Genomic DNA, 25894 nt, shown 5'->3' with positions numbered 1-25894 from the left:
TGAGTGAACAATTTTGAAAATCTTTGGTTGTGGGTGAGACGGAATAAAAACTGAACTGTCTAACCCGAGAGAGGCATTTTCTGAGAAATTACAAAGATATTTAAAAAGACATTTTATAGTTTCTACTGTGGGATACATAATGAGAATCTTTTTCCTCTTATCCTTATGGAATCTCTACAAAAATAGTGGCTTCTTTTTAACACATTAAATTCCATCTGGCTTTGAAGCTGCTTTGAAGAGCAAAGCTTACCTTCAAGGTGGAAGCAGAAAAAGAAAAAAAGTTGCCTACCAGTCACATACTGGTTACGTAAGTCTTACAGAGTCTAGTTAATGCCCTTGTTATTGAAGACTAGGTTTTTTTACTACAGCCATAATAGAAAATTGAAGCACTATTACTTTTCAGAGTCTGCCTGGCTAGATTTGCAATAATAGGAAATAATTAGAGATACCTTTACAAAAATAACTTTGTGTTTACCTTACTAATAATTTTCATTTCTTGAATTCATTTACGCTTTGCACAGCTCAGGTTCTCTATGATATATGCTTAAAAAAAACATAATAATTTCACATATTTTGGCTATAATATTTAGAATGTTAAAATAGTTCCATTTTATGAAAAATGTCTAATATATCTTAAGTTCAGCTCTAGAAGTTTCAGTCCACATTTTGTTCTACTTGAGACATACTTAAATTTTTATTTTCACCAGTCTAGACAATCAGATATTTCATGACTCTTCAAAATGTAATTTTTATAGTCATATACACACTCTCAACTCTATAGTCATATGTCTTAATGTATTTTGTTTCAGTAATGAAAATTTCACATCTGTGCCTCAGTCAACATAATATTAAAAAATTATTCAATGATTTGCAAGAGCCTTCCAATGTTTTCTTTTAAACTTTGAATGAATATTTTCATTATTTTCTCTTAAATTTGATTTATAGTTTCTCTTCAACTTGACTGATAGTGTCAATCATCATTACAAAACAGTATGACATATGAACTAAAATTTTACATAAGTACAAAAATGTCAATTTAATTATAATTTCATTATTCATGTTCTTCAAGGAACAGAATGATTTCAAACGCTACTGAGATATTAAGGTAGATGAAGACTGGGAACTGAGACCCCACTTGGCAGGGTGAACACTGGTAACAATGCTAACGCTGATAAAAGGAGCTTCACTGCAGTGGTGAGGAGAAAGCCTGTTCAGATGTAATGCAAAGAGAGCTGGATGAAGAGTTAGACAGTAGAGGCAACAGTGGGAGTTTTACAATAAAAAATGTAGATATTGAAGATGCTAATTCGAGGGGTCGGTGAAATCAAGAGGAAGTGTTTATTAAGACAAATGACATTAAAACGTGCTAATTTCAGAAGGGGCAAATCAGACAATACTGTACTCCCCTGGAAGACTGGTTGTTCTAGTTACTTCCATTGTAACTAATCAGTGCTCAGATTTTATGTTGGTATTATTTGAATATCACCCCTGCTACTGTGAATAATCCAACAGAAACAGAAAGGTTAGTGCTAAAGCAGATTAAGGAGTTAACTGCAGCATCATGTTACTAGAATAGGTGAGAGGCTAGTGCAGAAATGAAAAGGTTGGCCTTTTGTAACATAATGATCATGTCATCACTTCACCAGCAGAGAAGACTGTGTGAAGGGCATAAATATAGGGAGATTAGAACTTGGTTGATGGAAAACAGGGATTTTTTGTGTTTACTCTTTTTCTTGAAGCAGAAAAATAAGAAATTAAGGTAGACAAGGTCTTCAGCTGAGTGTGATACAGGAGATAAGTATTACAGAGATAATACTTATTACAGAGATAAGTATTTATAATCCTTATTACTGAGGAGGGAATAGAAAGGTAGAGTAAGAAATCTGGTGAAACAGCCTGCTTTTCAAACAAACTTTCAAAGAAATAGATGGGAATGTGCATGCAGGATTTTATGATGACAGACTGTGAGGTTAAAAAAAAAAAACAGTGGGAGGTTTTAGGACAGTAGTTTTCAATACTGGCTATACATTAAAATCAACTGGAATTAAAAATATACCTGTGCATGGGCCATGCCCATGATTAGTAAAATCAAAACCTTTTAGGTTGGATTCAAAAGTCAGATTTTTCTAAAAGCTCTTCACATAATTACATAAAACCACTTTTGGGACCTGGCTGAGGGTATGGGGTGCACGAGAGCTTGAGATTATAATATGGCAGAGGATAAAGGGATGGTCTGTGGCTAGACTCTTTTTGTAAAGAAAGCTTACACTGATCTAAGTAATGTAGTAATGCAATATTCTTAATGAGCTCTTCATTAAAACCCTATGTATCTAGTTTTTAAAGCAAAATTATCATAAATATCCATGTACCCTTCCTTTAGACATTTTCATTTTGTAAATAAAGGAAAATACATGGAAAAACCCAACAGTTATGTGATCTCTGGTAAAGATACTTTTGCAAAATCTGTTGTATCACTGGTAGGTACTTGATAATATAGTCTGTATATTTCATTAAATTTATTTTCTTAAGAAAAACCAAGAATTTTCTATTCCATTAAGTTAAAGAAAATATGTATGATTATAATTAATTCTCATTTTTAATGTAAATAAAATTTATATACAAAAAATACTTTTGGTTTGAAAATAAAACATCCTATAACAATATTTTTTTTTAATTAGGTCTATCTCAAAATTATTCTTGGAATTGGATCTTCATCAACTTCGGTTGACGCCTGGAAGCTGTGAATCGGGACAGTAGCAGTGATTAAGAATTTTCCCAAAACAGCCAACAGGGGAGAAATCAAAAGGCTGTGGATTGAGCACTTTGGATTTCCCTAGCACCTGTCTGAATTCCTAAGAGTTATACCACTTTTTCTGTTGTTGTTGTTGTTCTTCTTCTTAAGGTTTTGCATTGCATTTTTTTTCTGTTTAATTTGTGTGGGTACACAGTAGGTATATGTATTTATAGGTAATGTAACATGAATTGTTACTGAAATACAATAAATAATCATCACATCAGGGTAAATCAGGCATACAACATCTCAGGTATTTATCTTTCCTTAGTGTTACAAACAATGCAGTTCAACTCTGTTATTGTTAAGTGTACAATAAATTACTGTTGACTGTACTTACCCTGTTGTGCTATCAAATACTAAATCTTATTCATTGGATCCAACTATATTTTTGTGCCCATTTACCATCCCCTCTTCCCCTCAGCTACTAACTTTCCATCTCTGGTAAACATTATTCTCTCTATCTCCATGAGTTCAATGGTTTTAAATTTTTTAGATCCCACAAATAAATGAGAGCATGCAAAATGTATGTTATTGTGTCTGGCTTATTTCACTTAACACAATATCCTGTTCTATCCATGTTATTATAAATGACAGGATCTCATTCTCTTTATGGCTATAGTGCTCCATTGTGTATATATACCCCATTTTAAATCCATTTGTCTGTTGATGGACACTTAGGGTGCTTCTGAGTCTTGGTTATTGCCAAAACTGCTGCAATATGTATGTATCTCTTCCATATGTTGATTCCTATTCTTTTGCTTATATACCTAGGAGTGACATTCCTTGATCATACAGTAGCTCTCTTTTGCTTTTTCTAAGGAAACTCTAAATTGTTTTCCATAGTGGTTATAATCATTTACATTCCCACCAATAGTATACAAGGGTTCCCTTTTCTCCACACCCTCATGAGAGTCTGTTGTATCCTGACTTTTGGGTAAAAATAATTTTAATTGAGGTGAGATAATATATCATCATAGCTTTGATCTGCATTTCTCTCATGATCAATGAGGTTGCAAACATTTTTATATACCTTTTCACCATTTATATGTCTTCTTTTGAGAAATATCTATCGTGAACATTTGCCCGTTTCTAATCAGATTATGTTTTTTCTATAGAATTGTTTTTGCTCCTTATATATTCTTGTTATTAATACCTTTCCAATGGATAGTTTGCAAATATTTCCTTCAATCATTGCATAGTTGGTCTCTTCATTTTATTATTTTATTGGTTGTGCAGAGGCTTTCTAGCTTGATAGGATCCCATTTGTCCATTTTCACTTTAGTTGCTTGTACTTGTGGAGTATTACTCAAGAAATCTTTGCCAAGTCCTATGTCCTGGAAAGTTTCTCTGAAGTTTTCTTCTAGTAGTATCGTAGTTTGAGGTCTTATATTAAGTCTTTAACCATTTTGATTTGATTTTTATATACAGTAAGAGATAAGTATAATTTGTTCCTCCTCATATGAATATCTAGTTTCCCAGCACCATTTATTGAAGAGACTATTCTTTTCCCAATGTATGTTCATGGCAGCTTTGTTGAAAATGAGTTCATTGTGGATGGATAGATTTATTTCTGGGTTTTCTATTCTGGTCCATTAGTCTATGAACATGTTTTTATGTCAGTTCCATGGTATTTTGGTTACTATAGCTGTGTAGTATAATTTGAAGTTAGGAAATGTGATTCCTCCAGTTTTGTTGTTTTTGCTCAGGATGGCTTTCACTATTCTGGGTCTTTTGTGGTTCCATATACATTTTACTTTTTTTTTTTTTTTTCCTATTTCTGTGAAGAATGTCATTGATACTTTTACAGGATTACACTAGATCTATACATTCCTTTGGGAAGTATGAATGTGTTAACAAAATTGATTCTTTGAATCAATGAACATAAAATATCTTAATTTTTTGTGCCCTTTTCAATCTCTTTCATCAATGTCTTATAGTTTTTATTGTAGGTATCTTTTACTTTTTTGATTGTTTATTCTTTGGTATTCTGTTTCATTTATTGCTACTATGGATGAGATGATTTTATGGTTTCTTTTTCAGACTGTTTGCTATTGGCATATAGAAATGCCACTAATTTTTGTATGCAAAGTTTGTATCCTGCAATTTTACTTAATTTGTTGATCAGTTCAAATAGTTTCTTGGAAGAGTCTATAGGTTTTTCTAAATATTAAGATCATATAATCTGCTAATAAGGATAATCTGATTTCTTCCTAACCAGTTTGGATGAACTTTATACCTTTATCTTTTCTAATTACCCTAGCTAGACTTCCCATGCTATGTTAAATAAAAGTGGTGAAAGTGAGCTTCATTGTTTTGTTCCAATTATTAAAGGAAAGGCTTTCAGGTTTTCCCCATTTATTATAATGCTAGTGTGAGTCTCTTATATAGCTTTTAGTGTGTTAAGGTATGTGCCTAATGTATCCAGGTTGTTTTTTTTTTTTTTTGTTGGGGGGGGGGTGGGTGTTATTATGAAGGGATGTTGAATTTTATCAAATGCTTTCTCAGCAGCAATTGGAATGATCACATAGATTTTTTTCATCATTCTGTTGATATGGTACGTCACACTGATGTGGGTATGTTAAATCACCCTTCTATCTCTGAGATAAACCTCGTTTGGTCAGGATGAATGATCTTTTTAATGTGTTGTTTAATTCAGTTTTTTTGCAATTTTTTTTAAGGATTTTTACATCAATGTTCATCAGAGTTATTGGACTGTGGGTTTTTGGATTTGTTTTAAATTTTCTTTTTGATGAGTCTTTTTTTTTTTCTTTAATCAGGGTAACACTGGCCTCATAGAATTTTATAAGTATTCCATCCTCTTCTATTTTTCAAAATAGTTTAAGTATGTTTGGTACTAGCTCTTCTTTAAATGCTTGCTAAGTCAGCAGTGAAGCCATCAGATCCTGGGATTTTCTTTGCTGGGAGACTATTTATTACACCTCCAATCTCATTATTTGTTATTGGTCTTTTCAGATTTTGAATGTCTTTATGATTTAATCTTGGTAGGTTGCATGTGTCTAGGTATTTATCTGTTTCTTCTATGTTTATAAATTTATTGTCATATACTTACTCATACTAGCTTCTAATGATCTCGATTTTTTGCAGTATTGGTTGTATTGACATTTTTATCTATGATTTTATTTATTTGACTATTTTCTCTTTTTGACTTAGACGCTAGCTAATGGTTTGTCAATTTCCTTTATCTTTGCAAAAAAAAAAAAAAACCCCACAAATTTTTGTTTGGTTGATTCTATTTTCTTTTGCAAGAAAACAACTTTTTGTTTTGTTAATCTTTTGTGTTTTTTAAATTTAAATTTCATTTATTTTTGGTCTGATCACTTTTATCTTTTCTTTTCCTTTAAATTTTCAATCTTTATTTTAGATTCACATGGTGCATGTACAGGTTTCTTCCATGGGACCATTTCATGATGCTGAGGATTGAGGTATAAATGATCTTGTCACTCAGGTATTGATCACAGTTCCTAATCATTTTTTAACCCGTGTCTCCTTCCCTGCCTCCCCATACTAGTAGTTCCAAGGGTCATTTGCTATCATCTCTAGGTCCATGTGTACCCAATGTTCAGATAAAATGATGTGTAAATCTCTGTTAGGTCCATTTGGTCTATAGTGCAGGTTAAGTCTGATATTTCTCTGTTGATTTTCCATCTGGGAGATATATCCAATGCTGAAGGTGGTGTGTTGAAGTCTCCAACAATTTTTGTGTTGTGATTTCTCTGTCTTCAGTTTTAATGATATTTGCTTTATATATCCTAATGTTCCAGTATTGGGTGCATATGTATTTATAATTGTTATGTCCTCTTGCTGAATAAACTCATTTATCACTTTATAATTACTTTGCCTCTTTTTAGTTTTTGCTTTGAAATCTATTTCTTCTGGTATTAATATAACTAGCTCTGTTCTCTTTCAGTTTCCATATGCATGGAATATCATTTTCTATCCCTTCATTTTTAGTCTATGTTTTTAAAGGTAAAACAAATTATTGTTGACTGTAGTCATTCTGTTGTCTATCAAATACTATACTTTATTTATATTATTTAACTAAATTTGTGCACCAATTAAACACCTTTTTGTTCACATCCCCACGTTACCCTTTGAGCCTCTGGTTACCATCCTTTTACTCTCCATGTTCACGGCGTCAATTGTTTTAATTTTTAGATCCCACAAATAAGTGAGAATATGCAATGTTTGTCTCTTTTGTTTTTGTTTTTGTTTTTGCTTAACACAAAGATCTCCACTTTTATCCATGTTGTTGCAAGTGACAGACCATTATTCACTTTTATAGCTAAATCATACACCATTGTGTATATATTGTATATTTTCTTTATCCATTTGTCTGTCAATGGATACTTCAGTGGCTTCCAATTCTCAGCTATTGTGAAAGGTGCTGCAATTAACCTAACAGTGCAGATATCTCTTTAATATACTAATTTCCTTTCTTTTACATATATATCTAGCAATGTGATTGCTGTATCATGTAATAACTTTTTTTTCCGTTTTTTGAGAAACCTCCACACTGTTCTCCTTAGTGGTTGTAATAATTTACATACCCACCAAGAGTATAAAAGGCTTTTTTTTCCTCAGCCTCACCAGCATCTATCAATGCCTGACTTTTAAATAAAACCATTTTAACTGGGGTGAGATAATATCTCATTGTAGTTTTGATTTGCATTTCACCAATGATAAATAATGTTTTTAATATTCCTGTTTGCCATGTATATGGCTTCACTTGAAAAATGTCTATTCAAGCATTTTACCCATTTTTAAATGAGATTATTATTTTCCTATAGAACTGTTTGTGCTCCATATATATTCTTGCTATTAACGCCGTTCAGATAGATAGCTTGCAAATATTTTCTCCTATTCTGTGAGTTATTTTTTCACTTTGTTGATGATTTCCTTTGCTATGCAGAAGTTTTTTTAACTTGATGGAATCCCATTTGTTTATTTTTGCTTTGGTTGCTTGTGCTTGTATTATTCAAATCTTTGCCCAGTCCTATGTCCTGAAGAGTTTCTCTAATGTTTCCTTTTAGTACTTTCATAGTTTTAGGTCTTAATCTTTTACTACATTTCAATTTGAGTTTTGCATATGGTGAGAGATAGGAGTCTAGTTTTATTCTTCTGCATATGAATATCAAGTTTTCCCAGCACCATTTGACCTTACTAATTCTTTCTACTGCTTGATCAGTTCTGCTGATAAGAAACTCTGATGCATTCTTTATTATGTCAATGACATTTTTCAGCTCCAGAATTTCTGCTTTATTCTAATTTTTTCAACCTGTTTGTTAAGTTTATCTGACAGAATTCTGTGTTCCGTCTCTGTTATCTTAGAATTCCTTGAGCTTCCTCAAAACAGCTATTTTGAATTCTCTGTATAAAAGCTTGTATCTCTCTCTCTCCATCTCCAGGATTGGTCACTGGTGGCTTATTTGTTTGTTCATTGAGGTTAGTTTGTTCACATTTTCCTGGATGGTCTTGATGATTGTGAATTTTCATTGATGTCTTTTCCTTGAAGAGTCAAGTACTTATTGTAGTCTTCACAGTCTGGGCTTGTTTCTTCCTGTCCTTTTTGGGGAATTTTCAGGTATTCAAAAGAACTTGGGTGTTGTAATTTATCTCTTTTGTCACTGAAGCCATGTCTGCTTTAAGGGGGCTCCCCAAGCCCATTAATGCTGTGGCTCCTGGAGACTCATAGAGGTACTGCCATGGTGGTTTTTAGCATTATCCCAGAGCATTCCCAGGATAACCAGGCAGAGACTTGTTTTCTTCCCTTACTTTTTTCCAAGCAAACAAAGCCTCTCACTCTGTGCTGAGTTGCCTAGACCTTGTCAAGAGGTGGCGAGGGGTGGTAACCCAAGCACCCCTGTGACTTCCAACTCTAAGACAGTGCTGGGTCACAACTAAAGCCAGCACAGCAGTGGGTCTTGCCCAAGGTTCACAATGACAACTACCTGGCTATCACTCAAGGCCTAAGGGCTCTACAATCAGTAGGTCAGAAATCCAGCCAGACTTTTGTCCTTTCTTTCAGGGAGGCAATTTCTTCTTAACCCTGGGCAGGTCTGGAGATGCCATCTGGGAACCAGAACCTAGAGTCAGAAACCTTAGGAAATTATCTGGTGCTCTATTTTATCGCAGCTGAGCTGGTACCCATGCCAAAAGACAATGTTCTTCCCAATCTTCCCTCTCCTTTCCACAAGCAGAAGAGTCTCTCCCCATGGCCACCACCACCTTTGGCTCATGGTGAGTACGTTCGGGCTATGGTCAATTTTTACTTAAGGCCAAAGGTCTCTTTGTCAGATTGTTGTATTTATTGCCAGTCCTGTGTCCTTCTTTTCAGGGCAACTGGCTTCCCTCTAGCCAAGGGCAAGTCCAAATATGCCATCCAGGAGCCAAAACCTGGAATTAGGGGACACTAGGGCCCGCATGGTACTCTATTCCGCTGTGCCCAAGCTGGTTACCAAGCTGCAAGAAAAGTATTCTTTTCTCTCTCCTTTCCTCAAGCAAAAGGGGTCTTTCCCCATAGCCTCCACAGTTTGGAATATGCTGAATTACACTTGAAACCAGCACAGCTCTGAGTCTCACCCAGGGCCCATGGTAAGTATTGCCTGGCTACTACTGCTGAATATTCAGAGCCCAAAAATCCTTTAATCAGCAAGTGATGAATCCTTCCAAGACTGGGTTCTTTCACTTCAGGGCAGTGGATTCACTTCTGGCCCAGGGTGTGTATAAATATGTTGTCCAGGAGCTAGAGTCTGGACTGAGCATGAGGGCTAAGACTGCCCTGTGCCCTATTCTACTGTAGGTGAACCAGTATCCAGATCACAAGACAAAGTCCTCTATACTCTTCCCTCTCCTCTCCTCAAGGAAAATGGAGTCCTTTCTAGAACTGCAAGCTGTTCTGCCTATGACTGGGGGAGGGGTGGCACAAGCACTCCCTTGGTTCCCCTAGCTGGTGTCTCAGTAGATCACATGCATCCCAAGTCTACTGGCTTTGAGCCCAACACAGCACCAGGACTCATTCAGGAATTGCAGTCTGTGTAGCCTAGACTGCCTTTCAAGCTTATTTAAGACAACAGAGCACTGTAGCCCATAGGTGTGGAACTTGGCAGAATTTAGGTTTTAGCCAGTGGGATGAACAATATGCTTTTGGCTAAGGCTGGTCTAAATGCTTCCTCCATACTGTCTGATTTCCATGTGTTGTTTTCCAGTGTGACAGAACAAAACTGAGTTTCAATGCAAAGTCCCACAATCACTGCATTCTCCCTCCTTCGTGTGCACAGATTACCTCTGTATGCCACACAGCCATTGCTGGGAAATGGGGGAGGTGTGATGTAGGCAATTCAAAACTGTCTTCCCTGCCTTCTTTAGTGCCCCTTTCCTTAATAGGATGTTAAACCCAAATACTGTGATTGCTTACCTGATTTTTTGTTCTTATGAAGGTGCTTTTTTGTGTGGATAGTTGTTCAATTTGGTGTTCCTATAGTGAAAACAATTACTGGAAGCTTTTATTCAACCATCTTTCTCCCTCAAAAGCTTTTGCTTTACTCTACTTTCTCTCATCCTCTCCCTCCCCTATATCTTCTTTCCTCCCTTCCTTCCTCCCTTTTTCTCTTTCTCCCTCTCTTCCTCCCACCCTACCCCTTTTCTTCCCTTCTGTTTTCCTTTTCTTTTTCCCTCCCTTCCTTGCTTCATCTCCGTTTTCTCCACTCACTTTCAGATAATACATTGTTGGTCAGACATGAGACCCCCAGCACTATAGATAGGTTTCTTTACTCACTTCAGCTGTTTGGGAGTTCCTCTACTAGATGTAATCTTTGTGAGAGCAGTGATATCATTTTATTCTTTTTGGTATCCTTCATTGAACATATTCCTGACCTATAGAACCTACTCAATATAAAAATAAGTTAAATAAATAAGAGAATAAATGCTCACCTCTGACCATGCTCCAAAAGCAGCCTTCACAAAAAATAATTGCACTCTTCTATAGTCAAATCAATGTTTTGCTTATCTAAAAATGTATTTAACTTTTATATTACCTTCATTAGAAATTTTTAAAATTACTTTGTAATATAAACTTGATATTTCCAGTGAACATGGAGTTAACTCTATCCTCTCTAGATGTGCATTAGCTTTTGTGACAATGAAGCCCTATTTCAGTAAATGGCTCTGTCTATTGTGCTAGCTGGCAGCTCTCACACTTAAAACAAATTAATGATACTTTTCAGAGGAAGAGAAATATTTTTCACTGTTATTCAGACACATGAATCACTTGTCTGAACATCTTGAGTAGAGAATGGTTATAAGTAATGACAATTCCTCGCAAAGGTAAAATGAAGCAAGCAGTAAGCGGCGAGGGTATTGCTTTTGCAGCAATCTTTGCGGTACATTTCTTTACCCTACTCTTAGTAGACTACCCCAGTTATCAAATAATTGTATTTAAAACAGCTAAAAATAATAGTAAACAAATTGATAAATCCTCTTTTCTTGAAACCACTTAAATCTCCAAGGGTGGATAAGTGCCACGTCCCAGGCCTCAGAACTGTAACGGTGGAATAAGCCAGTAAAGTTCTTGCCATTGACATTCATGTTGGGCTCATCGTTTGGTTTGGACCCCAGGTTTCTAGATTTATGGACACGGCCAATAAGAAATAGAGAATATTCCAAACAGACAGCTGCCATGGAATAAAATGCCACATGCCACAAGTTAGGCAAAAATGCAGGTCTCATTTGTCCTTGAAATACATTAGTATAACACAAAGATAGAAAACATAGCAAACTCACTTGGATTATGGCCCCAAGAGAATTTTAACAAGACCTTCACCATAGTAATAGAATTTGTTTTTTCCTGAGGCAAAAGGAGTATATTGAAAAAAAATGTGTTTTCTGGCAATGAGGAAAATATTTAAAGATTAAGAATATTGCCATTTGCCTTTAGACCAAAATTTTACTATTGACAATTGCAGGTAAATGCTAATGCTCTACAGTTAATTCCCAAAGTCACAGAATAATTGAAGAGTCACTTTTATTAATCTTTAATAATTGAGAATTATAACAGGAATGAACAAACTTTGAAAGACAAATATCAAGTTTTCTAAAGTTAACTTATGCCTACTTAGTTCATTGTCTAATTCTAAAATATACCCTACCATGTACAAGAAATAGCTGAACAAAATCAGTACCATCTGTGCTCAATGTTGAGAAGATTGTCTTTCACCTTTATTTTTAATTGGTTTTACAACTTCAAAGGATTATTCATAATAAATTTTCATTTTAATGTATTCTTTGAAATTGTGCACCCATAATACCTCAAAAACTTATGCACAATAAAAATACTTAGCATTTATATGAAGGATTTCATCTTCAAAGTATATTATATACATTAGGAAATCCATTATTTCAACACCCTTCTGAGGAAAATAAATATTGTTATCTTTATTTTACAGATAGAGAAACTAGAAAGAGAGAAGTCATTCATAGGCATAATTAGAAGTGGGCCTTCACTTTTTGTGTGTGGCAGGGTTATAAAATGTTTATATTCTATTTTAACATTTGTAAAACAGAGAGCACTAAACCATATTTTGAAAATGTTGTATATCTGAATATTTACACTTGCCCCAAATACATACACATATTCTACAAATATGGTATGCAGTTTTAAAAATAAGTTGTAAATAATTTATCTGTAGCCCAACTTAATTTTTCTCAGTGTCTAAGCAGGTGGTAAACTGTAAAATGGAAAAGAATACTCTCTACCCTGAGTAGCAAGAGATATGACTTACATCTAACTTCTTGCACATAACTTCAAAGCTATTAAACATTTTCTTCTTGATAAGCTTTTGTGGAAAACTTAGGATTCTTTAGGCTTTGAGAGGTTGCCTATTGATACCAATTTATAATACAATCATTTACTTGAGCAACGTCAACATGCGAGGCGCTTTACAATACTTCCATATTCTGTTGTACTCTTAATATCATTTAAAGCATGTAAATACTGCTGTTTTTAATCATGTTTCTTATCAAAATCTGTTGTTTATGTTCATGGTGATATCTAATTTATTATTTGACACTGACATATGACTTTACCTAAGATTTCATGAGCTGTTGAAATGTTTTCAGAAACATGGCCTTGGAGCCCAAAGTAATATTAAAATTCAAAAGATAATATTTGCCTTAGGAACAAACTCCAATATAGATATAACTATGCAGATTTAATTAGAGTTCTTTCTGACAGAGGGAACAATACCTGGAGGGTGTGAAGAAAACTGGATTGTCCAGGAGAGAAGCTAAAATGTAATATAGTAACATTAGAGACTAACAGGAGATTTGAAGTTAGCACAGCCTTTAGAATTGTTTCAAAGTGAAGCAGAAATCTGGGTCTTTGTGCCCCATATCAACTAGTCATAGGATGGTGGATGCCCCGGAGGAAGTAACATAAACTGGATAAATCATTTCCCTTCAGACAGAGAGACACTCCCAGAGAGACAGATCAGCATAAAGTCACCAGAAGACAATTCTTACGACCTTGAAAGTGGATCTGGGGAACATATGAAAGCTTCCACTAAGATAAATTATTGAGTGTCAAGATGAGAAGCAATCACTGCTCTGATTTCCTGGCTCAGGGTCTTAATCTGAGCTCCACTGGGACTCTTATGCCCTACTGTCAACATAGCCACTAAAGTTGGCTTTTAGAAGAAATACTCCTGAAGTGAAGATTGTTGGATACAATGAGTTCTAAATTTCTCTTCAAAGAATCAGTATGTCCGTAAGTTTAGTTCTTTTTCCTCCCTTTTAAAGTTTAACTTCTTCATAGTTTCAGTAAACAACATTTTCCACCAGTTTTAATCAGTTGTTTGCATCTGTTCCACTGGTCATCTGCTCCATCCCAACTCACCCTGATGACCTGCCTTGACCTGAGTCACCCCTGGTTACCTGCTCTGATCTGAGTCATCTTTAGTTACCTGTTCTGTAACCGTCCTTCCTGCCAAACTGCTCACCCCAACACTTTGGCTCATACTGCTGCTCCCTTTAAAAATAGCCAAACAAAATTAGCTTAGACTGTACAGTCCAATGCTAGCCAATAGGAGAAAAACACAGCAGTAGGAGCTACCTGCATCAGGGATAAAAAGTGCTTCCCCTCCCCTGTTCTGGTGTATGCTTGCCATTGCTCCATCTGTGAGACACACCCTTCAATAGAGGTAATTGCTTTGCGTAGAAAGTTTATATTCAAGTGCTACGTCTTTTGTGGCACTAAAAATTTACATATAACAATTGGTGGCCCATGTGAGGAAAAGCCATTCTCTTCTGGATGGTTTTGGGTCCTTTCTTGTGAGGATATGTAACCCACTGCCTCATTGTGGTAGCCACAGGGTTAAGGAATTGAGACCCATCCAGTGTGATAAACAAACCCAGACTCTCAGCAATATGGGAGAAAAAGGCCTACGAATACTGCGGTGACCAGAAACACTGTGCACAGACCAAGGAAAAGACACTGCAGGATTCAGTAAAGTATTTTGCTGGGGGTACGGACCAAGATAAGAAAAGCCACAGGGTGATGGGGAGTGGTAAAGTATTCCTTGTTGGAACATATCAAGGCAAGAAAAGTTGTGGAGGTTGGGGAGCAGCGAAGTATTCTTTGGTCAGGGTGGCTTGGAGGTTAAAAAGAGGTGAGACATCTCCACTGGGGGGGATGAACCTCACACAAACCTCTAGCAGTAAGGGAAGTGAGAAATTTCCAGTAGGGAAAATTGGGCCTCACCACAAAAGGCAAGAAGTTTCCAGTAAGGAAAATTGAACCTCACCCTGAAACCATCAAGATGGGAAATACCCCAAGTAAGGTAAGAGATAATAAATCTAGCAATAATTTCCCCCAGGCCTAATGATAAATATTAAAAATAACAAGAAAACAATACCCTATTCTTTTAAAATCCAAGGTAAATTTAAAACCTACAATTAATAATTAAAGGTCTTCTCCATGATGGGCTTCTTGAACCCTGTATGTCTCCCTGTAACACTCCAATACTTCCTGTACAGAAGCCAGGTGGTTCATACTGGTTAGTGCGAGACCTTAGAACCATTGATCAGATAGCCAAACAGGTACCATTTCTTAGCTGTACAACTGCCTTGCTTTACAGTTAGATAAAACATAGGACACATGGAGTTGCATGCTAGAATAAGCCAGACCTTATCTGTACTCCTGCCTAGGTCCTAGGGTTTACTAGTAGCACATAATTAAAATCCCAAACTTACACGGTTTTCAACAAAAGTAAAGTTTGCTGAAAGTTACAATGTAACATATATTATCCTAACTTTCAATCTTGTGGCCTTAGGCAGTCTAGTCCACAGACATAAAGGAAGTTTGCTTTGGAAAGAAAATGGTTATTATCTTTGACAAAAAGTAGAAAAGGAGGGTGGAATTTATGTAAAAAGAATCTTATATGGTAAATTCTTGTCTTAAAGTAAACTGGTTGTTTAAAGAAAGGGATGTTTACAACAAGTCAGAGAGTTAAGGCATGTCAAAGATTGCCTGTGAAAGTCATGAAAAATGTTATAAAAGGGAATTCATTGAAGAAACAGTTTGTGTGCAAGATGTATAAGGAAAGTAAAATACACTTTTGCTAAAAGGATTATAAAGAGGCATATGAATGTAAATTTTTACCTATATAAAAGGTTAAAGCATTGTTTTAAAGGTTTAAGCAAGTTTTGAAATGTTAATTGTAAAGTAAATTATGTGTGTAAACATAATGGCCAAAGTTAAAGGGGTATCATCCAGTTTTGCTGTAAACTGGAAATTAAAATAAAAGCACAAAAAGTTTTTCTTAAAGCACTAAGCTGTTCTTTTTTTAAAAAAATTAAGGGTTAAAAAGAATCTATAAAAATCTTACCTTCTGGTCAGACAATAAAATTGGATAATATGTCTACACGGTTTTATTAAAATTGAGTTTAACATTAACAGCACACTAATATAAAGGTGAAATTTAGCTTATCTAGTATAAAATCATATAGAAAGCACTGTCAAATATAAAATGGTGTTTGGCATTCTTTGGTCTAAAAACTAATAAAAATAGGTACTAAAGAGAATTCAGAAGTAAAATGGATATTGCCAGACCAGAAAAAAAGTATTATCCAAACCTCTTATGAGGGAAATTTTGTTCCAACTGCATCAAGGGACCCATTGGGGGACACAGGCTATGCGTGATGCAGTTTCAGAGTTTATGGGTGTATAGGAATTTATACCCTGGCCACACAATTTACAGATAGTTGCTTACTATATAAGAAAACTAAAAAACAAGCTATAAAAAGATACCTCTTGGGAGAAGGAGTCCAGGCTTAAGACCATTCCAAAATTGATTACACAGAAATGCCATGAATTAGTCATCTAAATTATCTACTATTAAAAGTACATCACCTTACTCATTAGGTAGAAGCTATTCTCTTTTCAAGTACAACTGCTAATAATGTAGTCAGGCATTAGTTGAAAATATTATACCCAGGTTTAGATTAATGAAAAAAAACATTGATTCAGATAATAGGACTAATTTCACTGCACATGTCATTAAGAAATTAGTCCAGGTACTAGATATAGCATGGGAATACTATGCTCCCTGGCACTCATCTTCATCGGAGTAAGTAGAAAGGTCTATCACCCTATTGAGAATCTGAACTGCCCCCTCAAAAGACATAGACCTATCCCCTTATAAGATGCCTTATGCATTGTCTTATCTACGTTCTACTACTGATCTTCCTACATTTGAAACAAAAGATCAGTTTCTGAGAAATTCTATACTTGGTTTATCTTCCACTTTCTTTTGCCTCAGAACTAAAAGTCTTTTGGCACAGGTGCCACCCCTACAGTTTCCAGTACACCAACATCAGCCTGGGGACCACATCCTTGTCAAAAGCTGGAGAGCAGGAAAAGCTCTAACCCGTCTGGGAAGAATGTTATCTAGAGCTCCTAACCACAAAAACTGCAACCCAGACAGCAGAAAGAAGATGGACCTATCAAAGTGGAGTCAAGAAAGCACCACCTCCTTTGGAGTCATGGGCCATAGTACCAGGGGGAAACTCTACCAAACTAAAGCTAAGTAAAGTTTAACCCTCTTTTATTTATTACTCCTTCTTCTTTCCTTGTTCTACCGCTGACCACCTTGTTATTAATGTAACCAGGTCACCTTTTCCTCAGACAATCACATTTGATGCCTGTCTGGCCATACCTGTGGGGATCTCCAAAACCAAAGACAAGAGGCCTTCTTTGAAAAATATCTCTGTCCTTCTGAAGTAACTTCCAACCTCTGCAACCCTTGCTTCATAGAAACCAAGTCCCCGACATTTCTCAAATTTTGGGAACTAAACAAGGACAAGTTTCCAGGATGGTACTGTCCCTCCTGGGATGATGTCCTATGGACTACTGAGGAACAAGGATGGACTTCCTCAAAGGACTGCACCTCTTTAAAACCACACCTCCATTTCATCAAAGAAAGCATTCTCTCTACTTGTGAACAGTACCAATGCAATCCAGTAAAGCTCTCTGTTCTTACCTCTACGTCTACTGATCCCGACCCCACTTTAGATCGTTTCTACGGCACAGAAGCCAATTTGGCCAACACAGGCCTCATAGGGTCTTTTGAAATATCCTCTTCACTCCCTTCCTCTTATTCTCCTTTTTGACTTTCTTCTGATCAAACTGTCACTCATTCTATATGCAATGACAGGATGTAGACATTGTAGAAGTAAATGATTTAAAACAAACTTTAGCAATAGAGACAGGATATAAAGATACAAATGCCTGGTTGGAATAAATCCAATATTCTGTCCATACATTAAACAAAAACAACTGTTACGCTTGTGTGCATGGCAGACCAGAGGCCCAGATTATCCCCTTTCCACTAGGATGGTCCTAGTGGATGCATGGGATATATAGTAGCTCTTTTACAGGATCCTACAGCCTGGGGAACAAAGTCATGCCAAGCTCTCTCTCTGCTATATCCTGAAGTTTAACACCCTGCGGGTCAGCCCCCAGGGCCATCCAGCTTCTGTCTCCCGACACTAAGTTCACTTCATGTCTCTCATGACGAGGAGGAAACCGTGTTCCTTGGAAACCTAAAGAGATGCAGTGAGCTTAAGACTTTTCTAGAACTAACCAGTCACTCAGCCTTTGTTCATCCCCAAGAAGACATATGGTGGTATTATGGTGGACCTTTATTGAACAGTCTGCCAAGGAACCAGAGTGGCATTTGTGCTCTAGTCCAGTTGGCTATGCCTTTCATCCTGGCATTTCATTCACCAGAAGAAGAAAATATACAACACTGTAAGGCAAGAGAAGTCCCTCATGGGTCTTCCAGCTCTCACATCTATTTAGATGAAATTGGAGTCCAACAAAATGGTTCCATAAACAAAAAGAAATCATAGCCTCAATTCTTACCTCTATCGTAGGAGTAGCGGGTGTACTCATTCTTGTCAGGTGTTGTGTCATACCATGCATCCGTCAGCTAGTGCAAAGACTCATAAAAGCAGCACTTATTAAAACCTACCTTAACTCTCCTCCATGTTATTCAAAGGAGCTTCTTCTTTTAGAAAATCAGCAGAACAACTAAGCCAAGGTATGTTAAGGAAGTTTGAAGAGAAAGAGCTGTAAAAAAATTCAAGAGGAGGGAGTTGTCAGATACAATGAAATCTAAATTTGATTTCAAAAAATCAGTGTGTCAGTATGTTCAGTCCTTTGCCCTCTATTTTAAAGTTTAACTATCTCATAGTTTCAGTAAACAAACATTTACACCAGTTCTAATCAGGAGTTCACACCTGTTCCCCTGGTCATCTGCTCTGTCCTGACTCACGCTGATCACCTGCTTTGACCTGAATCACCCTGGTTATCTGCTCTGACCTAAGTAACACTTATTTATTTGTTCTGTAACAGTCCTTTCCACCAAACTACTCACCTTCCACTCTTGCTCATACTCCTGCTCAATTTAAAATAGCCAATCAGAATTAGCTTACACTGCGTGTTCCAATCCTAGCCAATAGGGGAATGACACAGCAGTAGGGGCTACCTGCGTCAGGGATAAGAGCCCCTCCCCCTCCCCTGTTACGGTGTATGCTCACCATTGTCCCAAATGTGAGATGCACCCTTCTATAGAAGTAAATTGCCTTGCTGATAAAATTTATATTCAAGTGCTACTTCTTTTGTAGCACTCAAAATTTACATATAACAAAGATGAAGTGTGAAAAGACTAGAATGATGGGCACCCAAAATATATACAGCATAGGAAGAAACATTCTTCTATGCAAAATTGTAATTTAATCCCTCAACACACTAATAAGATATAGTCAATGTGCTAGGCAAAGCAGCCAAAGGAACTAGGATCAAGATTTTTGACTCTAATGACTAAAGCTAGAATACGTTGTTTAGAAAAAGTTGCTCTGAGCAAAAAATTCCCGTAAATATACAGCCGAAATAAACATAATGACTGTTTGGTGTTAAACATGGAAAAAGATTTAAAAAAAAATAAAGTCCTAGGGAGAGAAGCACAAATTCAGGCACTTAAGATAGTTTAAAATCAACTAGAACAAGTTGTACAGAAAAGAGGATGGCCCTGGAAAATTTTCCTAAACTCTTCTTGAGTATGTTTAGCCTATCCTTTGTGAACATTATACATTAGGTTGTGATATAAAGTTAGAATCAAAAATTATGAATGGATAATTTTTTAAGAAAAGTTCTTTCCTTTATCTTTTGACTAGAAGAAGGCTCTTACTTGCTAAGTACTCAGTAACCTTTAAGCTTCACCCAGTGCTATAGTTCACATCTGTCCCTTCTAAACTTCATGATGAAATTTGATCCCCTTGTAGTGGTGCTGGAAAATGAATCCTAACTGGGAGTGTTTGGTTTACAGAGATGGATTGCACAGGAACACATTAACAAACGCTGGGGGAGAGTGAGTAAGTACTCACTGTATTAGTTCCCTGGCAAGAAAAGAGAGTTGTTAGAAATAAAAGATCCTGTGACTCCCCACTCCCCACCTCCCCCAACCTCCACCTCCATCACCACCCTTATTTCCTTTCTAGCCATGTAAAACCATGAGCCAAATAAAACTTTTTCATCAAGGATTTTATTTTTTTTAATTATATTTTATCTCCTTTAATCTCAAGCTATTGAAGTTACCCACAAGAATAACCACAAATTATGACCAATATTCAGATCAGGGTACTTTACAGGAGTTCCTGTAGATCAGGGAGATATCATTGTTGTATCCTGATTAGCAGGTAAATATATATTATATAAATATTTATTTTTATGTAATATATATATAATATTTTACTTAAAGTGCAATTAAAATATACATATTTTTTAATTGTACTTTAGGCTACGGGATACATGTGTAGATCATGCAGGACTATTACATAGGTACATACATGGCAAGGTGGTTTGCTACCTCCCACCCCCGTCACCTACATCTGGCATTTCTGTCCATGTTATCCTTCCCCAACATCCCCAACCCCATGTTATCCTGCCCCAAACTCCCCACCCCCCAATGTCCCTCCCATATGCACCTAAAGGACCCCAATGTGTGATGCTCCCCTTTCTGCTCCCATGTGTTCTCATTGTTCAATACCCACCTATGTGTGAGAACATGAGGTGTTTGGTTTTCTGTTTTTGTGTCAATTTGCTGAGAACGATGGTTTCCAGATTTATCCTTGTCCCTATAAAGGACACAAACTCATTGTTTTTTATGGCTGCATAGTATTTCAACGTGTATATGTACCATATTTTCTTTTTCCAGTCTATCATTAATGGGCATTTGAATTGGTTCTAGATCTTTGCTATTGTAAACAGTGCCACAATGAACATATGTGTGCATGGATATTTATAATAGAATGATTTATAATCCTTTGAATATATACCCATTAACAAGAGTGTTGGGTCACATGGAATTTCCATTTCTAGATTCTTGAGGAATCGCCACACTGTCTTACACAATGGTTGAACTATTGTACACTCACACCAACAGTGTAAAAGTGTTTCTATTTCTCCATATCCTCTCCAGCATATGTTTTCTCCTGACTTTTTAATGATAGCCATTCTAACTGGCGTGCGATGGTATCTCAATGCGGTTTTGATTTGCATTTCTCTAATGACCAGTGACAATGAGCATTTTTTCATATGTTTTTTGGCCACATGAATGTCTTCTTTTGAAAAGTATCTGTTCATATCTTTTGCTCACTTTTGAATGGGTTTGTTTGTTTTCCTTATAAATCTGCTGTAGTTCTTTGTAGATTCTGGATATTAGCTCTTTGTCATACGGGTAGCTTGCAAACACTTTTTCCCATTCTGTTGGTTATTGATTAACTCAAATGACTGTTTCTTTTGCTGTGCAGAAGCTCTTAAGTTTAATTAGATCCCATTTGCCTATTTTGGCTTTTGTTGCAATTGCTTTTAGTGTTTTAGTCATGAAGTCCTTGCCTATGCCTATGTCCTGAATGGTTTTGTCTAGGTTCTCTTCTAAGGTTTTTATGGTGCGAAGTTTTATGTTTAAATCTTTAGTCCATCTGGAGTTAATATTAATGTAAGGAAGGGGTCCAGGTTTAGCTTTCTGCACATGGCTAACCAGTTTTCCCAACACCATTTATTAAACAGGGAATCCTTTCCCCATTGCTTCTTTTCATACATTTTGTCAAAGATCAGATAGTTGTAGATGTGTGGCATTACTTCTGAGGCCTCTGTTCTGTTCCATTGGTCTATGTCTCTGTTTTGGTAAGAGTACCATGCTGTTTTGATTACAGTTGCCCTTGTAGTATAGTTTAAAGTCAGGTAGCATGATGCTGCCAGCTTTGTTCTTTTTGCTTAGGATTGTCTTGGCTATTCAGGCTCTCTTTTGGTTCCATATGAAATTCAAAGTGTTTTTTTTTTTTCCCAGTTCTGCAAAGAAGGTCAATGGTAGCTCAATGGTAATAGAAATGAATCTATAAATTAGTTTGGGTAGTATAGCCATTTTCACGATGTTGTTTCTTCCTAACCCATGAGTATGGAATATTTTTCCATCTGTTTGTGTCCACTCTTATTTCCTTGTTCAGTGGTTTGTAGCTCTCCTTGAGAGGTTTTTGCACCCTTTGTTAGTTGTATTCCTAGGTATTTTATTTTCTTTGTAGCAATTGTGAATTTGAGTTCACTCATGATTTGGCTCTCTTTAAGTCTGTTATTGGCATATAGGAATGCTTGTGATTTCTGCACATTGATTTTGTATCCTGAGACTTTGCTAAGTTGCTTATCAGTTTAAGGAGATTTTGAGCTGAGATGATGGGGTCTTCTAAATATACAATCATTTTGTCTGCAAATAGAGACAATTTGACTTCTTTTCATGAATGAATAACCTTTGTTTCTTTTTCTTGCTTGATTACTCTGGATAGAACTTCCAATGCTATGTTTAATAGGAATGGTGAGAAAGGGTATCCTTGCCTAGTCCCTGTTTTCAAAGGAAATGCTTCCAGTTTTTGCCCGTTCAGTATGATACTGGCTGTGGATTTGTAATAAATAGCTTTTATTATTCTGAGATATGTTTCATCAATATCTAGTTTATTGAGAATTTTTAGCATAAAAGCCTGTTGGATTTTGTCAAAGGCCTTCTCTGCATCTATTGAGATGATCATGTGTTTTTTGTCTTTGGTTCTGTTTATGTGATGGATTACATTTATAGATTTGTATATGATGAATCAGCCCGCATCCTGGGACGAAGCCTACTTGATCATGATGGATAAACTTTTTGATTTGCTGTTGCATTCGGTTTGCCAGTATTTTATTGAAGATCTTTGTGTCGATCATCATGGGTATTGGCCTAAAGTTTTCTTTTTTAGTTGAGTCTTTGCCAGATTTTAGTATCAGAATGATGTTGGTCTCATAAAATGAGTTAGAGAGGATTCCTTCTTTTTGTATTGTTTGAAATAGTTTCAGAAGGAATGATACCAGCTTCTCTTTGTATGTCTGGTATAATTCAGCTGTAAACCCATCTGAACCTGGACTTCTTTTGGTTGGTAGGCTATTAATTGCTGCTTCTACTTCAGACCTTTTTATTGAACTATTCAGGGATTCAACTTCTTCCTGGTTTAGTCTTGGGAGGGTGTACATGTCCAGGAATTTATCCATTTCTTCCTGATTTGCTGGTTTATGTGCATAGGGTTGTTTGTAGTATTCTCTGATGGTGGTTTGCATTTCTGTGGCTTTAGTGGTGATATCCCCTTTAATATTTTTATTGCTTTTATTCGATTCTCTCTTTTCTTTCTTATTAGTCTATTTTGTCGATTTTTTCCAAATAATCAACTCCTGGATTTATCGATTTTTTTTTTTTTTGAAGAGTTTTTCATGTCCCTATCTCCTTCAGTTCTGTTCTGATCTTAGTTATGTCATGTCTTGTCTTCTGCTAGCTTTTGAATGTTTTTGATCTTGCTCCTCTAGCTCTTTCAATTTTGATGATAGAGTGTCGATTTTAGATCTTTCCTTTCTTCTCATGTGGGCACTTATTGCTATAAATTCCCTCTAGACACTACTTTAAATGTATCCCAGCAATTCTGATACACTGTGTCTTTGCTCTCATTGGTTTTGAAGAACATCTTTATTTCTGCCATCATTCCATTGTTTATCCAGTTGACATTCAGGAGCAAGTTGTTCAGTTTCCATGTTTATCCTGAGTTCTAATTCGATTACCCTGTGGTCTGATAAACTGTTTGTTATGATTTCCATTCTTTTGCATTTGCTGAGGAGTTATTTACTTCCAATTATGTAGTCAATTTTAGAGTAACTGCAATGTGGTGCTACAACGAAAGTATATTCTGTGGATTTGTGGTGCAGAGTTCTGTAGGTGTCTATCAGGTTCACTTGGTCAAGGTCTGCATTCAAGTCCTAGATATCCTTGTTGATTTCTGTCTCATTGATCTGTCTAATATTGACAGATGAGTGTTAAAGTCTCTCACTATTATTGTGTGGGAGTCTAAGTCTCTTTGTAGGTGATTAACAACTTGCTTTATGTATCTAGGTGCTGCTGTATTGGGTGCATATATATTTAGGACAGTTAGCTCTTCTTGTTGCATTGATCCTTTCACCATTATGTAATTCCCTTCTTTTTCTCTTTTGATGTTTGTTGGCTTGAAGTCCATTTAATCAGAGTAGGATTGCAACCCCTACTTTTTTCTCTCTCCATTTTCTTGGGAAATCTTCCTCCATCTCTTTATTTTGAGTCTATGTGTGTCTTTGCATGTGCGATTGGTCTTCTGAGTACTGCACACTGATGGGTCTTGACTTTTTATTCTGTTTGCCAGTCTGTTTTGCTTGGGGCATTTAGGCCATTTATATTTAAAGTTAATATTGTTATGTGTGAATCTGATCCTGCCATTTTGTTACTGGTTGGTTATGTTGCCCATTAGTTGATGTGGTTTCTTCATTGCATTGTTGGTCTTGATGATTTGATACATTTTTGCAGTGGCTGGTACTGGTTGTTCCTTTCCATGTTTAGCACTTCATTCAGAAGCTCTTGTAAAGCCTGTCTGGTGGTGAGAAAATCTCTTAGTAATTTCTTGTCTGTATTTTATTTCTCCTTCACTTATGAAGGTTACTTTGGCTGGGTAGAAGATTCTGGGTTGAAAGTTCTTTTCTCTAAGGATGTTCAATATTGGTCCCCACTCTCTTCTGGTTTGTATGATTTCTGCCAAGAGATCTGCTGTGAGTCTGATGGGCTTCCCTTTGTGGGTGGCCTGACCTTTCTCTCTGGCTGCCATTAGCATTTTTTCCTTCATTTCAACATTGGTGAATCTGATGACTATGTGCCTTGTGGTTGCTTTTCTTGAGGAGTATCTTTGTGGTGTTCTCTGTATTTCCTGTATTTGAATGTTGGCCTGCCTTCCTAGCTTGAGGAAATTCTCCTGGATAATATCCTGAAGAGTGTTTTCCAGCATTGGATTCATTCTCCCTGTCATCTTCCAGTACACCAATCAAGCGTAGATTAGATCCTTTTACACAATCCCACACTTCTTGGAGGCTTTGTTCATTTCTTTTCACTCTTTTTTCTCTTTTCTTGCCTTCTCATTTTATTTCATTGAGTTGGTCTTCAATCTATGATATCTTCTTCTGCTTGATCAATTTGGCTAATGAAACTTGTGTATGGCTTGCAAAGTTCTCGTGCTGTGTTTTTCAGCTCTATCAAGTCATTTGTGTTCTCCTCTAAGCTGTTTATTCTAGTTAGCATTTAGTCTAACCTTTTTAAAAGGTTTTTAAGTTATTTGCATTGGGTAACGATATGTTCCTTTAGCTCAAAGAAGTCTGAAGCCTTCTGAAGCCTGCTTCTGTCAATTTGTCAAACTTGTGCTCCATCCTGTTTTGTTCCCTTGCTGATGAGGAGTTGTGATCTGTTGGAGGAGGAGAGGCCTTCTGGTCTTCAATGGTTTCATCCTTTTTGCGCTGATTTCTTCCCATTGTCAGATAGCCCACTTGAGGAAGAGGTCGTCTGTCCCTTGTCTTCCTGCAGAGGTGCTGCTGGGCTGCCAGGGTCTCAGTTGAGCTGCTGTGTTTGTTTCCTGTTTCTTTTGTTTACACAGGAAGTTTAGAACCCACTCTACAATGTCAGCTGCCCTTCACCCCACCAAGCTTGATTGTTCCAGGTTGAGCTTGAACTGATGTGCTGGCTGCAAGGCTCTCAAGCAAGAGGGCTTCAGTTTGATGGGCTTTGTGGGGGAAGTGACCCACCTAGCTGTATCGCCTGACTCCCTGCTTTCAGCTCCCCTTCTTTCTGCGGGGCAGGTAGCTCCATTTCACTGGCTCTCTTGGCATTAGCCAATATGGTCATTTAGATCTGTGCCAACAACTTGCAGCACCAACTGAGGTTGCTTCTCAGCTCTTTGCAGGTAACTCACAGGCAGCTTTCAGCCCAGAGAAGATCTCCTGGTCTGTGGGTTGAAGAGGGTTGGTTGAAGCAGAGTATCTGAACCATAATGCCAGAGAGGGAGTGCCCCCCTCTCTTCTGGTCAGATGTACTTCCCGGGTAGGGCAGTGCCCTGCCCTGTCTTGGTTTGCCCCTTTGGCTTATACCCACTGTCCAACCATTCCCACTG

At 36.7% G+C, this 25894-nt stretch overlaps 1 long non-coding RNA gene across 2 annotated transcripts in view; it reads right to left on the bottom strand.

The window, feature by feature from the left end:
- The window catches only part of LOC116549702, a 365541-nt gene that overhangs the window by 223780 nt on the left and 115867 nt on the right, over nt 1-25894 (bottom strand). Inside the window, exon 3 of one of the 2 annotated variants that reach the window (XR_004268016.1) lies at nt 18340-18437. This is a non-coding gene — a long non-coding RNA (uncharacterized LOC116549702). Of the gene's footprint in view, nt 1-15499; nt 18438-25894 lie in introns of those variants that run through there. The other variant, XR_004268015.1, reaches the window with a different exon arrangement.

Source organism: Sapajus apella, unplaced genomic scaffold (genome assembly GCF_009761245.1).
Source record: "Sapajus apella isolate SASKATOON/1434 unplaced genomic scaffold, GSC_monkey_1.0 scaffold6, whole genome shotgun sequence".
Classification (NCBI taxonomy): Eukaryota; Metazoa; Chordata; class Mammalia; order Primates; family Cebidae; genus Sapajus; species Sapajus apella.
The sequence above is the reverse complement of the archived record's forward strand: the minus strand, read 5'-3'. Positions and strand labels throughout refer to the sequence as shown.